This window comes from Typopeltis vanoorti, chromosome 9, assembly GCF_054136105.1.
Source record: "Typopeltis vanoorti isolate ZY-2024b chromosome 9, IOZ_Tvanoo_1.0, whole genome shotgun sequence".
Taxonomy (NCBI): domain Eukaryota; kingdom Metazoa; phylum Arthropoda; class Arachnida; order Uropygi; family Thelyphonidae; genus Typopeltis; species Typopeltis vanoorti.
The window spans coordinates 22073231-22088571 of NC_143557.1; the positions used below are offsets into that span (position 1 = coordinate 22073231).

Consider the following 15341-nt stretch of genomic DNA (forward strand, 5'->3'; position numbering starts at 1 on the left):
CTGTGTGTTTGTGTTTGTTTGTTTGAGTAGAAACTTTTCTCTCTAATATTAAAAGCATCTTCAGTATGACTTCTCAATTAAACAACAAGAATAGAAACCAGTATATTCAATAATGACTCATACGAACTGCACATACATGATGTAGAGTGTCATGATCTAATTAGATTAAGTTTTCAATAAAAATAACCTTAACAAGATTTAATAAATAAAAAAATATAAAAAAATTACATAGTTAAATTTAATTCTGGAATTTGTGAACTATTTCCCATAAGAGAGATAATTTAAGTCCATTGTTCCTGTTTAGATTTGGTTGATGTGGCAAGGTCTCAACTCTTTGTATAGACATTTCAGGAGATTATTACTTTTGTGGAGAAGCTTAATTTCCTTCTAAAGAACGTGGTCTGGCCTGGCGGATTGCTCTGGTTATGGAACGTAACATAGTTTAAATGTTCATCATGACACACTGCTGCTGATGTACCTGTTTGGCTAAAATACATTAATCCATGCTGGCAAGGAATTTGATACACTTCAGGGTGGGCTAAAGACAGAAGTTCATCTTTAGCTTAGAAATGTAGATATCTTGTTGACAGGACCGAAGGACACTTGTAGGCCAATGGATCTAAGTAGTTTGGCTATTTCTTTTTGTCAACCAAGTTATGAAAAAGTATAATATAAATAGGTACTTCCAATAAAAAAGCAACATAGGTAAAATTGTTTTTAATTTGGCATTATTCAATGAATATAAATTTTATATTACACTTTGTATATTATAAAATATAAATCGAACTCAACTTGGGAAAATAAAATCCAAGTTTATGATCCTTGAGCTGATGTCTGCTGAAAAGAGGTTTTATTTGAGGTACTAATTTAGTCAATTTCAGTCTCAAATCCCCATGGTTTGTGATATCCAGACAATTTCTTTTTTTTCAGTAACAAGTCATTTACAGCACTAAAGCCACATTCAATATGATGATGGGAAGGGCAACAATAATTTTCTTGCAAAACTAGTTGAATTTGGGTATTTCATTTCTGTCTCATCACAAAGCATGCCATTGTTCCTTTTATGTTGAATAAAGTTCTAATAGATTCATCATTTTGCATTTCTGAGAGTTCTTCTTGCTAAGTCCACTAGCATTGGCTGAGTTGTCCAAGATGGAAAATCAATTTCTTTTAAATCAGAAAATCTGTCATTTAAATCACAGGCCATTTTCCTTAGGCGTTCTGCAATAACAAATACAGTAGCATCAGTTTACTTGACACTTATTTAGCCAATAAAATTGGTCAAATTTTTTAGCTGAAACATTCTTTTGACATAATTGCAGAAATGCAGTAAAGCCAAATATCTTAGCCTTTAATTTATTAAATTAAATTAAATTACAAAGGGTTGGTTATTCACCTCAGCTTTACAAAGGGAAGAAGTAACGGTACCAACATTCGTGTTAAATTTTACTTAAACCATGGGCCTCAAGAGCCAGAGATATACATTGCAAATATCCCAGGTGTGAGCAACATGATAAGATAATGTTTAATGAAAATAAACTATCCTGCAGACCCCCTTTGAATTACTTGCAGACCCCTGGGGGTCTGCAGACCACAGGTTGGGAAACACTGCTCTATAGTATGATTTTTTTCCTGATTTAGCTATGAGCATAGAAATTTCATAACTAGCTTCAAGAGTAATTTTGGGTAGCAGTTTGTACAGAGAACAATGAATCTATCGTTGATCTTTTCTCAAACTTCTCCTTTAGAGACTTAAATTAGTTCAAATCATAGTTTACATAAGCACTATGTTTCGGCTTCAAATACGCTTCGAAATGACCTTTTTTCATTGATTTGTTGGTCAAACAGTGTTTGCACAATAGACAGAATGGTGGCTGTTCATCCTGAGCAGCAGGTATGAAACTGAATTTCAAATACTCGTGAAAATTGCTGAACGTTTTTCTTGCTTACCCTACTCATTTTATCCATCGGGTTAACAACTCAAAGGGGGAAAAAAGGTTTATAAAGTATACTGTATGCATGTGTGGATTATACAAGGAAATTAATGGCGTATAACATGTATTTATACTACTACAAACACATATAATAAATAAAAAGTTAAAATAATAATAAAGTAAAATTTTAAGTCTACCATCACAAGCAGAGAAAAAAGAAACAACGGAATATGAGAGATTATGTTTTCAACTGTCAAACAAACCTAATACAATTGTGGCAAAGTGTTCATTTTATTTAAATTGATAGTAATGCAACTTTTGGGTAATCAGAAACTAACAACATGTAAAATTTTTACATAAAACAACACTTGCTAGCATAAAAAAAACATTGACAATACATAAAATTAATTAAACTTGCTTCATTGTTTCTACAACAAACACTGCACAAAGTTAAACTGGCATCGTTAACTTTTCAGACAGATGCTGTGAGCTAACCTTAACACACTTATGCTGCCATGTATTTATGTGGACTGCTGTACTAGTGTTGCCAGCTTTTTTTCTCGGAAAGTTAGGGTTGCAACATCAATAATTTATCGCCAACAATGGTGATTTTTTTTTTATTATATCGATGATGAGGTGACGAATGCAACATCATTTTCTAGTTGTCCCCCTGTGGGGTGTATGCCCCCTGTTGGGAAACACTGATCTAAAGGAACATTTGTGAATAAGCACATTATCTAGACTAAAAAGGAAATCACCTGAGCAAAGACAAAGCTCTGATATTGTTTCTTTGAAATGAGAACTATTTTTGATAAATGAAGGACTTTACTGTGAATGCCGAGAGCAATTTGGAAAGGTGTTTTCAGTTTTGTAACATGGAGAGCCAATGCAGACCATCACGGTGTAAAATATCTCCTTTTCTTGACATTATCTTGTTCTGGCTTATTTATCTGCGTACTTATTATACTTATTCAGGCCACCCCCCCTTTTTTTCTGTTGTTAGTTAGACCTCATGTTGTAAGTCTAACTAATGTAATAGTCCCTGAGCAATCGCACAATATCAATTAAGAAATTTATTTGATCTTTAACGACTGCACCACTTAATTGATCCTTTTATGTTTGAAAGTCAGGGTGAGAAGATGACAAAATTAATTTAACACTTCTATAACAATTCTTTATATGCGAGTCGTGGCTCATTACTATATTCTATTCCCGCAGGCTCGTTAATATCTTTGGGATAGTGCATTGGCTAAGGAATGATAACCAGGTAGTTACAAAACAAAACATTTATTATCAAACTAAAAGAGCACATAAAAGTTAATTAAAGATTAACTTAATCAAAAGCACTTTAACACACAAATTTACTTGTTATCTGAGCAGCAGAAACTATAGTGCTTTCACTATCAGAAAAACCCTTGGCTTGCCTTGATATAAAAGTGTCTTCTATGACACAACTTGGCTTACAAGTATGCATATGTATTCCAGGAGGGATTACATTCAACTTTCTTTCAATATATTCAAAACTTAAATGACACTAATTCAGACACTGTCACAATCAACCTGTGAATTAGACATACTTAACAATACATAATTTTCTGTTATTTCACATTCACTTTTCCTGCTAGTTAACAAGTAACCTCTCTCAATCCTTTACGAATTCGAGTTACATACACATAACATACTACAACAAATTAATTGCTTACTTGCTAACAATCTCGAGAGGAAAGTCTGACATACATTCCATTATACACATTGAAATGTCCTTCGTCCGGTCGATCATCGAGAAAGTTTCTTTCTCGAATGCGCTGGTGTTCTGCCGTAGCTACCGGGAGCCTAGAGCTAGCTGCGAGCAGTGAACATCAGGCGACAACAGTGGAAAAACGAACCTCCTGGATTTCGGGAAAGAACCCCGTAGAACAGTAGGTGAAGAGTCAAGGACCAAAAAGCCCCAAACCACGTGCTGCATTGCCTTTTATTCTATTCTCAGTTCTTTGTTCTAAATTCGGAGTATTCCAGGATTAGCCAGAAGCAATGAAAGAACTGATGTCATCGCTGGCTGCCAGACCTCACGATTTTGGTGGTATTCAGCGCTAATCCGGCTTAACTCCTATTAAGCTTTTACAAACAAGTCTAAAGTGCAGGTGCATTCTAACAGAAATTTATTCTTTAATAATTTTACATCTTACTAAACACATTTTTTTCATAAAAATTCGCTCAAAAAAAATTAGAAATCTAGCGAAAATTCTCTTAAAGAATTATTTCTCGCGAGATTTTATAACGGGATATAATGGAATATTTGTCTTGTGGTCACGTAATATTAAAGTTAATTTTCTATAGTATTCATTTTGATCTTGAACAACTAATGCTTTTCCTTTGACTGCCTTTGTAATAATAAAATTATTTTTCTTTCATAGAGAGAGTAAGGCTTTCATTTCTAGATAAGACAAATTCAGAGATGTTTGGCTTTGAAAAGTGGTTGTGCTATTTGGAACTGAAGCCAGTTAGCTACATCTGAAGAAATATCATGGAGCACTTTGTCAACTGCCAGAAAAAAATCCATTACTGAATGACTTTTGGTACTCACGCAAAATAAACTATATTTAATTCTTAAGTAGCAAGAGGCTGTCCTGAGATATTAATGACTGTCTTTTTTAGGATCTCTGGTGGACGAAAGAGAAGATTGATGACAACTAAAAAGATAAATTTTTGTAAGAGCTTTTCCTGCATAGTGGCAAATATGGAATTAAATATGTTCTTGATGAACCAGCACAACCAGTTCATCATGAACATAATTAATTCCATTATTTAATGAGGCTAATTTTTTTACTTTGGACAGGTGTAAGATAAATGGTGATCTACTGACCTGTGCATAAATCTTTTTAGCTTTGGGAGACTGAAAGGTTTCTCTTAACCTGCAACAGGTAGGTATTACCTGGGCCACTCTACACTTCTTAAGAAATCTAATTTGGTTTACACATTTCACTTGTGTAAACCGAAACTTTAATTAGTTTTCCACAGTGGTTGCATTGATTTGAATCTAGCTGTCTGTAAAGCTCTGAAATAATTTGACAAATAGGAACATACGATTTCTTCTTCTTGGCTTCACATGTTAGGCAATTGTTTGCCTGTAACGTTTTCGACGGTTTAAAAAGTCTTTTGCCCATCTCCCCCTGGGTCTTCCTCTTGATCGCAGTGTCCCTTTGGTTGATATTTCCAGGCAATATTTGGCCATCTGTCTTCATTCATTCTTTCTACATGGTTTTTCCAGTTCTTTCTATAGTTTGTGATGTCTTCTGTTATGTTGATTATGGATAATTGTTTTATTTCTTCATTTCTTATCTTGTCTATTCTTTTATAGCCTGCGAGTAGTTTTAGGAACTTCATTTCTGCAGCTTCCACTTGTCTTTTATCTCGTTCTCCCCAAGTCCATGTTTCACTTCCATATTTCAGAATTGGTTTGGCAATTATTTTATATAATTTTATTTGGGTTGTTCTAGACATCTGTATATTGAAGTTCTGTTCAAAGTTCCAATGACTGCTAAGAATTTTTGCTTTTTATATGCAATGTCGATTTCTCCATTGGGGCTTATGTAATTTTCTAGATATTTAAATTTGTTCTTGTTCTATTACTTTTTTGATGACTAGTTTGCATCTTTTAATTTCTTTACCTTGAAATGCTATTGATTTTGTTTTATTTATTGAGATTTTCATGTCATACTGTTCATTGTTTTGTTCAATACATGTAGATTTTTCTGTAATTGGTCTTCATTTATCAAAAATAACTTGATTGTCAGCATACAGAAGGTTGGTTAATTCTTTATTTCCTATTTTAATTCCTATGCTTTTGTTTTTTCTCCACACTATTGAAATTTTTTCCACACACACACACACACACACACACACACACATATATATATATATATATATATATATATTATTAATTATATGAAGAGCCAAAGGCTTCAATTTGGCGACATAACTTATTTAAGTTAAGGGATATTACATCCCATATTGTTTCATAGCCGAATAAGAAACTCAAAGAGTTGCATGCCGCATATAGTAAATATATATATATATAAAGTTTGGCGAGTCCAAGCGTAAGCAAATACCTGGATAGTGTACAACTGACCCTTTAGGGAGTGCAACACTGAGGCAACTCATGGTAAGGGTGGAGCAAGCTCACCTCACCACCGAGCAGAGCCACTCATTTGCTCATATCTCATCCGAGGGGTAAGAGCCGTGCCTCAGTTAAGTTCATGGGCTTCAGCATTGCCATTCATTACCTCCACCACCCAAGACCTGGGTGACAGCAACAGCCGAGCCTCGGTTAAAACTTCATGGGCTACAGCATTGCCATTCATCACCCAAGCTTCCAACCGGTTTCGAACCTTTATTGAGGTCTCGTCAGTGGGAGCCAGACCCAGAAGTGATACTAAGGCAGAAGCAATGGAGAAGTCATATTCACCTCTACGAGTTATCAAAAGGTGTGCCACCTTATTATTAAATTACTCTGGATTTAGAGAAAGATGTTGGAAATTTTTTCCTACTTGGTTAGGCTATAATAAATTTAGTTTAATCCTTTATCCAAGTGTAAGCAAACAAAGTTTGCACCTGAAGTATCTTCAGGACTGAGGCAACTTGTGGTAAAGGTGGACAGAGCTCTCATCATTCCTTGTCTTAGTATCTCCCATAATGCAAAGCACATCTCCTTGTGGGCATGTATAATGCTATTCATTAAGGGAAGGGCCACTACCCAGACCGGTTTCGACCTTTATTGAGATCTCGTCAGTGGAAGCCAGACCCAGAACTGATACTAAGGCAGAAGCAATGGAGAAGTCATATTTACCTTTACGAGTTGCCAAAAGGTGTACGAACTTATTATTAAATTACTCTGGATTTAAAGATGTTGGAAGGGTTTTTTTTCTCCACTTGGTTAGACTATAATAAGTTTAGTTTAATCCTTTATCCAAGTGTAAGCAAACAAAGTTTGTGCTTGAAGTATCTTCAGGAAATGGTTGCAGTCAAACTGCAAGAAGGGAACATAACTAGTGATATGCTGTATATCAATGGTGTCGCGTGCCCATTTCAGCTGGGTGTGCTGTTGTGACCTATGCAACCCACACTACAAAATTCAAGTCAAATTGATCATATGATTGCATTTTTATCAATGTATGAAAGTTTTAAGAGTGCATACTGCATCAGTGCTGATCTTAATTGTAGGATAACTTTGAATACTTTATCAATTAATTGTAATCAAACTTGCATCGAGGGAGGGTACAGTGTTTGTTTTAAGATATATTAGGAAACAGTAATGAAAGAGGATGTCCCAAAGGTGTAAAATTTGGAAGAGTAGGACAATGCTTACCTCTTTCAACTACAATCATGCAATCTGCAAAAGCTCTGACAGCAAACAGGACATTCAGTAGATCGATAACTCTTTCCCATTGTAAATATGTATATAATACGTATATATATAGCAAAAAGATTGAAGATTTTATTCAATATTATATCAAGATGGCAAAGCAAATGAAAACTATAAAATACCTGAAGTCCCACAAATTCTACCATAAGTTATGAGGAGCATACAAAGCTGAAGGTGAGGATGGAGTCAAAACTGAATTTCTAAAAGCTGATTGGGAAGTTATTTAACAGAATCTTGGGAAAACTTTTTGCCCTGTCTAAACAAACACACGTAATAACCACAGTAATAAGTTTTAATAAGTAAATATTTCATCCTAAGTATCATAGGACATCGTCAGTACAGTTAATTCAAACAATACTAGGAATAACATACAGTTAGGGCACATGATTACAATGGAATTCCAATATGTGTGCAGTAGCATGTTATAGAATTAAAATATATCTGGAGAGGGGAAAAAATAGATTACATTAAAATAAGGTAACACATATAAAAAATTATTTTACACAGTTTTGTATGACAATTTTCCATACTTTAGGAATAGAAAGAACGTCATTTCAGTTTAGATTTGGTCTGAGAAATGAAATAGGGCTTCAGCACTTTCTTCATGTAAACGTTCATGTTTATATAAAGATCTATGTAGAAGTTTGGTCTTTTTTTAAAATGGATCCTATGGTTTGGGTTTTCAACTCCGTGTTGTGTAAGGCCAGATTTCTGTGGTTTGATAAGACGGATATGGTCTTAATATTCCGAAATGCGTTTATGAACAGATCTACCTGTCTGTCCATAGTAAGACAATTTACAGGAGCATGGAACCTCGTACACACCAGGTAGTATCAGGGGTGAGAGTTTATCTTTAGGAGAAGGTAACAAGTTATAAATCTGGTTGATTGGTTTGTAGGTAGTAGCAAGTTTGTATTTCTTCATAATTTTTGAAAGACATTCGGAGATGCCACTGACATAAGGTATGGGAATCCTCTGGGCTTGTTCTTGTCTAGGTTGATATGTGGGGAATTATCTGATGATTTTTTGAGCTGTTTTAAGATTGTATCCATTTAGTATGGCTGTATTTTTGATTATTTCCAATTTTTGGTTTAGAGATTCTTCAGAGGAGCAGAATCTGTGTGCTCTGTTACTAATGATTTAATGATGCCAAATTTTTGAGATGGATAATGAGCAGAAGAATTGTAAATGTAGTGACCTGAAAATGCCGGCTTGCGATAGTCAGAAGTGGAGATTTTTCTAGCGTGAATTTGATGTGAGGATTAAGAAGGTTTATTGTATCTAGAAACAGGTGTAGTTCTTGTTCGGAATGACCTGAGACAGCAAAGACGTCATCAACATATCGTGGCCAAATTTTTGGTTTGGGTTTAAACGTGAACATTTTTTCTTCAAGGTATTCTAGAAACAGGTTGGCTAAGTTTGGTGATAAGGGAGACCTCATTGCTGTTCCTTCCTCTTGTTTGTAAATTTTCTCTTTCCAAATGAAGTAACCGGATATGATAACAAATTTGAATAATTTGTCCAGTTACTTCAATTGGAAAGAAAAATTTACAAGCAAGAGGAAGGAACAGCAAAGGGGTCTCCCTTATCACCAAACTTAGCCAACCTGTTTCTAGAATTCCTTGAAGAAAAAATGTTCACATTTAAACCCAAACCAAAAATTTGGCTACAATATGTTGATGACATCTTTGCTGTCTGGGGTCATTCCGAACAAGAACTACACCTGTTTCTAGATAAAATAAACCTTCTTCATCCTCACATCAAATTCACGCTAGAAAAAGAATCTCCACAGTTGTATCTCCTTTCTGGATATACACTTCAAAGAAAAGATGGTTCCATTTCCACTTCTGTCTATCACAAGCCAGCATTTTCAGTTCGCTACATTTACAATTCTTCTGTTCATCATCCATCTCAAAAATTGGCATCATTAAATCATTAGTAACCACAGCACACAGATTCTGCTCCTCTGAAGAATCGCTAAACCAAGAATTGGAAATAATCAAAAATACAGCCATACTAAATGGATACAATGTTAAAACTACTCAAAAAATCATCAGACACTTCCCCACACATCAATCTAGACAATAACAAGCCCATAGGATTCCCATACCTTATGTCAAAGGCATCTCCAAATGTCTTTCAAAAATTATGAAGAAACACAAGCTTGCTACTAACTACAAACCAATCAACCAGATCTATAGCTTGTTACCTTCTCCTAAAGACAAACTCTCATCCCTGATGCTACCTGGTGTGTACGAGGTTCCATGCTCCTGTAAATTGTCTTACTATGGACAGACAGGGAGATCTGTTCATAAATGCATTTCGGAATATCAAGACCATATCCGTCTTATCAAACCACAGAAATCTGGCCTTGTACAACACAGAAGTGAAAACCGAAACCATAGGGTCCATTGGAAAAAGACCAAACTTGTACAGAAAGTGCTGAAGCCCTACTTCACAGACCAAATTTAAACCGTAATGACGTTCCTGCTTTTCTTAATGTATAGGAAATTATTATACAAAATTTTGCAAAATAATTTTTATATATGTTATCTTATTTTAATGTAATCTATTTTTTTTTTTTTTGATATATTTTAATTCTATAACATGCTACTGCACGCATATTGGGATTCCATTGTAATCATGTGCCCCAACTGTATGTTATTCCTAATGTTGTTTGAATTAACTGTACTGACGATGTCCTATGATACTTAGGATGAAATATTTACTTATTAAAACCTATTACCTGTGGTTATTATGTGTGTTTGTTTAGTTATGTATTCCCCACAGGTTTCATTGTACAATAAAGTCTCTTTACCCTGTGTTTGAAGAAAAAATGCCCCAAGAGCATGGAAAAAGGCTCTCCTTATTTTGATTTACAGGAAAGGTGAAGTAAGAAACTTGGACTATTGACCCATCAGGTTACTATCACTGGTTTACAAAGTGTTTACAAAAGTCTTGGCTCATAGGCTTTGTGCAACTTTAGACTGTTCACAGTCAAAAGAAGTCTGCGCGGTTAGCCGAGTGGCTATGTGCTTCGCAGCCATATGCCTGGGAAAGGAGTGTCCTGAGTTCAATTCCTGTTATTGATGTGAGGAGCTTAGGATCTTTCTTAAACATAGCCAAGTTAGCCAGTCTTGGGCATGGACTGCAGGGTTTTCTTCCCAGTTTATCTGGGTTTTTCCTCCTGCAAACAGGCCCCGTGAGCACACGTATTTACAGACACAGGACACACTCGGGATGGGTACGGCTTGGAAGGGCTTAGGATAGCTCCTGATCAAAAGAATAGGCAAGCTTTAGCACAATGGACCATATTCAGAACAAAGTTTTATAACAGATTATTGAACAGTGTAATGAATACCAACTACTCATTATGTCTTGGTTTTATTAATTGTGAGAAAGTCTTTAATATGTTGGAACCATTAAATCATCATCATGAACCATGGGCTCACTGCCCGTTGGTGTCTGATGCCTCCTTCACTATCTTCTTCCACCTTTCTTTATCCAGTGCACATTGTTGCAGTTTCTGTACACCGATTCCACACCAGTCCTTTATGTTGTCTATCCATTCTCTGTATGGTTTACCTCTTCTGCTTACACCATCCATAATACCAAACCATTAAATCAGCATAACACTAATGCAACACCAACAATTTATTTCAATGGAAACATCTCCTTTGTGGAAATACAGAAAGGCATAAGACAAGGTGATAAATATCTCTAAAAATTTTCCCAGCATGCCTAAAAGAAATATTCAAATTTCTTGATTGAGAAGCAAACAGTCTGAAGATAAATGGAAGATACTAAGCCATTTACATTTTGCAGATGACATACTTATCTTTATTTCAAGTCCACATGAATTAGACTCATATCTGTAAATAAATTGTTAGCAACACAGCTAGCTTAAAGATAAACCTAAAGAAGACCCAAGTTATGCTCATTAGCTATGTACAACCAGAATTAATAAAAATCAATGATGATGAAATGAAATAAGTGGATCATTGCATATACTAAGGACAATATATATATATATATCAGTGGATCAAAATACCATGAAAGAAATCAAAAGACAATTGTTCTGTGCAGAGCATTTAGAAAATTAGTCGATATGCAAAAGTTACTTGCCACTATGCCTGAAAAAGAATGTTTTTAACCATTGTATTCTTCCTATATTGACACATGGTTATGAAACATGGATGTTAAAATGCAAATGAAACTCAAACCAAGAACAACATAGTTTAGTATGAAAGGATATGTGCTTAGTATAACACTGAATTGCAAAAGGAATGCTAGGATAAGAACTCAAACCAAAGTCTCTGACATTATAGAAAGTGTGAAACATCTGAAATGGCAATTGGCTGGGTGTACTGAATGAACTTAAAATCAGTGATGAACAAAAGAAGTTCAACATCACAAAGAAATCATAGGATTTGCAGTAGTGATATGAGGAAGAAAAGCCATTGACAGACAATCTTGGAAAGATCATCCAGCAGTGGATCGAAAACGGCTGAAAATTTATTATTTAGCAGGATCTCACTTGTTTTAATCTTTTTTCATTTCAGTAACACGAATTATGTCCACATGATACTTTTCTGATTTTTTTGCCAGTTCCTCTTGTCCATAGGCACCATCAACATAAGAGGTATCACTCTTCACTTTAACTTGTTCCAGAAGCTGATTTTTTACTGTTTGTTTTCAGGAGCATTGTTTAACTGGGCAATGTCCCCCAGCCAGCATGAAGGTTCATGTTATGCCATCATGTTTGTTTCTGGTTTAAGGCAATACAGAATACAATTTGGTGAGCCAAGTCTCAAATTGCCAACCGATTTTTATTTGTTCAGTATCCAGCAGATACCTACTAATGGGACACATCTCGTGAAAGTCAAGATTGAATGTTCGGTCAGAAGCTCTAGTCCGTTCTCTGCATTCCTTAAAGATTATGTAGCGGTCTCCTTCTGGTTATCCAGCTTTGACTCTTAATATAGTGTGTTGTCTATGTGACAACTAATGATAATTATTATTACGTGACACCTCCAAGGAGCCCAAAGACTCATCAAGGGAGGGCACCTACTCTACAACTCTGTCTCCACCACTCAATCCACCAACAAACCACAACTACACCAACGTCATCTACCACCCACAACCACTACTGTTTTCACAATTACAAACATCCATGTCCACAGCAGGATTCAAACCAGCAGCCTTTTGGCTGGAGAGCAGATACGCTAACCACTCGGCCAACCAGACTGGCAATGATAATGGAGGAAATAAATCCTCCACCAAAAGAAATAGCCCTAAAACACTTGCACAGCAGCCAGAATATTGTTATACCCAATGCAAATAAGAGTACTGCAACTGTCTTAATAAGATGAAACAGAATAATATAATAAAAAAAATTAACAAATATCAAAAGACTTCTGCTTACCAGCTTATAATGATCTCACTAAATCTCAAAAGGAAAATAAGTGTATCAGTTATTTAAAAAAGTTGCATCTTGACCTAAAGAAATAACAGAAACATCCATGTTTCCATCACTTTCCCATCCAGATGATACCATAGCCACTTCACCCAGAGACAAGGCTGACTTATTGGCATCACTCTTCTTTTTTTTTTTTTTTTTTTATGCCTTGATGATCAGGGCAACCGTTATCCCTCCAACTTTATGAAGAACTGCTCACTTCATGTCATCCATATTCTTCCCCTATCAGAAAGAAATCCAGAGAATTATAACTTGAACACAAACAAAAACATAACCTGCACACTTCCTCTATACCATTGAGAAAGACACTGCAGTCAGTCTTTCCACCATTCTTGGTGAAAAGTGATTCCACTGAGTACTAAAAGTCCAATTTATTAGTTGTTCTTCAAGTACTGTATCTGGTTTCTGTTTTTCTATTCTTCTAATTATTATTTTTGATGTTCTGTTAACATGCTTTTGCCATTCCTCTTTCTTTTTTGCTCTTCATTCATCTACTGGTTATAAGCCACAGTTTTGTATGTCTGTTCATTTCAGATCTTATCAAATTTTGTTTTTCCTATAATTTTCCAAAGTGGTGTTTAGCTGTTTGATTGTAACTGTTTCAGCTATAAGTTAAAACTGGTTTTACTATACTTTTATATATACTTGTCTTAATTATTATTAGTATTATATGACACCTCCAAGGAGTTCAAAGACTCATCGAGTGAGGGCACCTACTTTACAACTATCCCTGTCCACCACTTATTCCACCAACTACAGTGAACTACCATCAGCTCCCACACCAATGTCATCTACTGCACACCATCACCACTAGTATTTTTTTGTCTGTAAATTGTGTGTTCTCATGGTCAATTTGTCTGTCTGCAGGATGAGAAACCCAAGTTTCTGGGAGAAAACACCCTGTTACCTCCGAATGAGATCAGCTAACTGAAGAAAAACCCATATAAAGATTCCTCTCATCATAACGAAAATCGAACCTTACCTTTTTCCAATCGAAGGGTGCAGCATATCGTTGTTCTTCCAATTGCACTATGGAGGTGCTATTATATTATACTATTTAAAATTTTATATTTCCATATTGTTATATGTAAACACCCATAAATCTTGTTTAACTTAAATGACTTCTCATTTACTTCATCATTTTCTGTTATTCTTTTTGAGATAATCTGAATTCTGTAATATTTAAAATTGGAATTTGCTCTATTTTATTTTTCTGTTTATTTCTAACTTATACCTAATTGCTTGCCTGCTAATTATATTTTGTTTTTTTTTCTATTGATATTTTGTATTATATTTTTTGACAAATCTTTTGGAAACGAAATATTTATCTTTGTAGTTTCTCTTTTATGTCTGCTACCATTACTATGGCATTTGCATACAGATCTGCTTATAGTGAGCAGTAGTGGACTATTGACAATTGTATATCCTTTAACTATCCTCTTAACCATGCACATGTGCTGCAATGTATGTGGTAGCCCAGATTTGATCCTGATTTCTCTTGAAAAAAAAAAGGCATAGTACATATACTAAAATTATTTTATATTAGAAAAATGTATTTTGTTTGTAACTACAAAATAAACCTATACTGTTTAGAGGAGTGAATGCATCTCTGACTAAGAGGAGCATTCACTGTTTTGATCAGAGGAGTGAATGTTGGTTTCAGTGAACTTAAAGTACTCTGCTACACTCAGAGCAGAACAAGTCTGCATTGTTGATATACTTTGATTTTTTTTTGTAACTAATTTTGGATGGTGATAAAAAATTATGCAGTCTACCATTTCTGCAACAACAAATGAATAAATACACCAAAATGCACTTCACAATGTTACTTTAAATGCATAACACTGATAAGAGAAAGTACTAAATTATATAGGCATAAAACCAGACATGTCACACAGAGCGGTTAGCATACGTTTTTCTGCTTTTTGCTATTCATGGTAATGCAATCACAGTATATGAATAAAATTCTCATTTGCCATATGTCATAAGATGTGATATCATCTTTGTGCATATGTATAGAAGTGTTGACTTAGACTTCTGCCAAACAAAAACAATTTCATAAGCAAATTATAGGTGATGAAACAGTATGGTTGTCAATTTTATATTCATTGCATATTCTATTTTCATTATTTCTGTGTAACTCATCATTATAATAAAGAGAATTCTCCTTTCCTTGTAATTATTGCTAGGTTTCTATTGTGTTCAGGAAATATGTATGAATTCAGCTTAAACTAGAATTAAAAAAGGATTAGTCTTGACATTATTTGAACCAAGCAAAAAAATCATTAGAATATTCAAATAATAAAATTTCTGTATTCAGAGAGTCGCTAATTTCTGAATGAGTTGTATTCTGGAGGATAAGTCAGAACAGCCTCCAAACCTGATCATATTCAATAGCTTACCAATAGATGTTAGAAATTGTAGAAGTTTTTTTTTTTTTTGCTTTGTTACAAAGTATGTAATATTTGATGAGAAATTAGTTTTAAAAACATCTTTTCAAAAGTGT

The 15341-nt window shown here is 34.7% G+C and overlaps 1 protein-coding gene across 1 annotated transcript in view; it reads left to right on the plus strand.

Annotated features, from left to right (window-relative positions):
* The window catches only part of Atg12 (Autophagy-related 12), a 94468-nt gene that overhangs the window by 20293 nt on the left and 58834 nt on the right, over window positions 1–15341 (plus strand). The gene's annotated exons all lie outside the window — the stretch shown is intronic.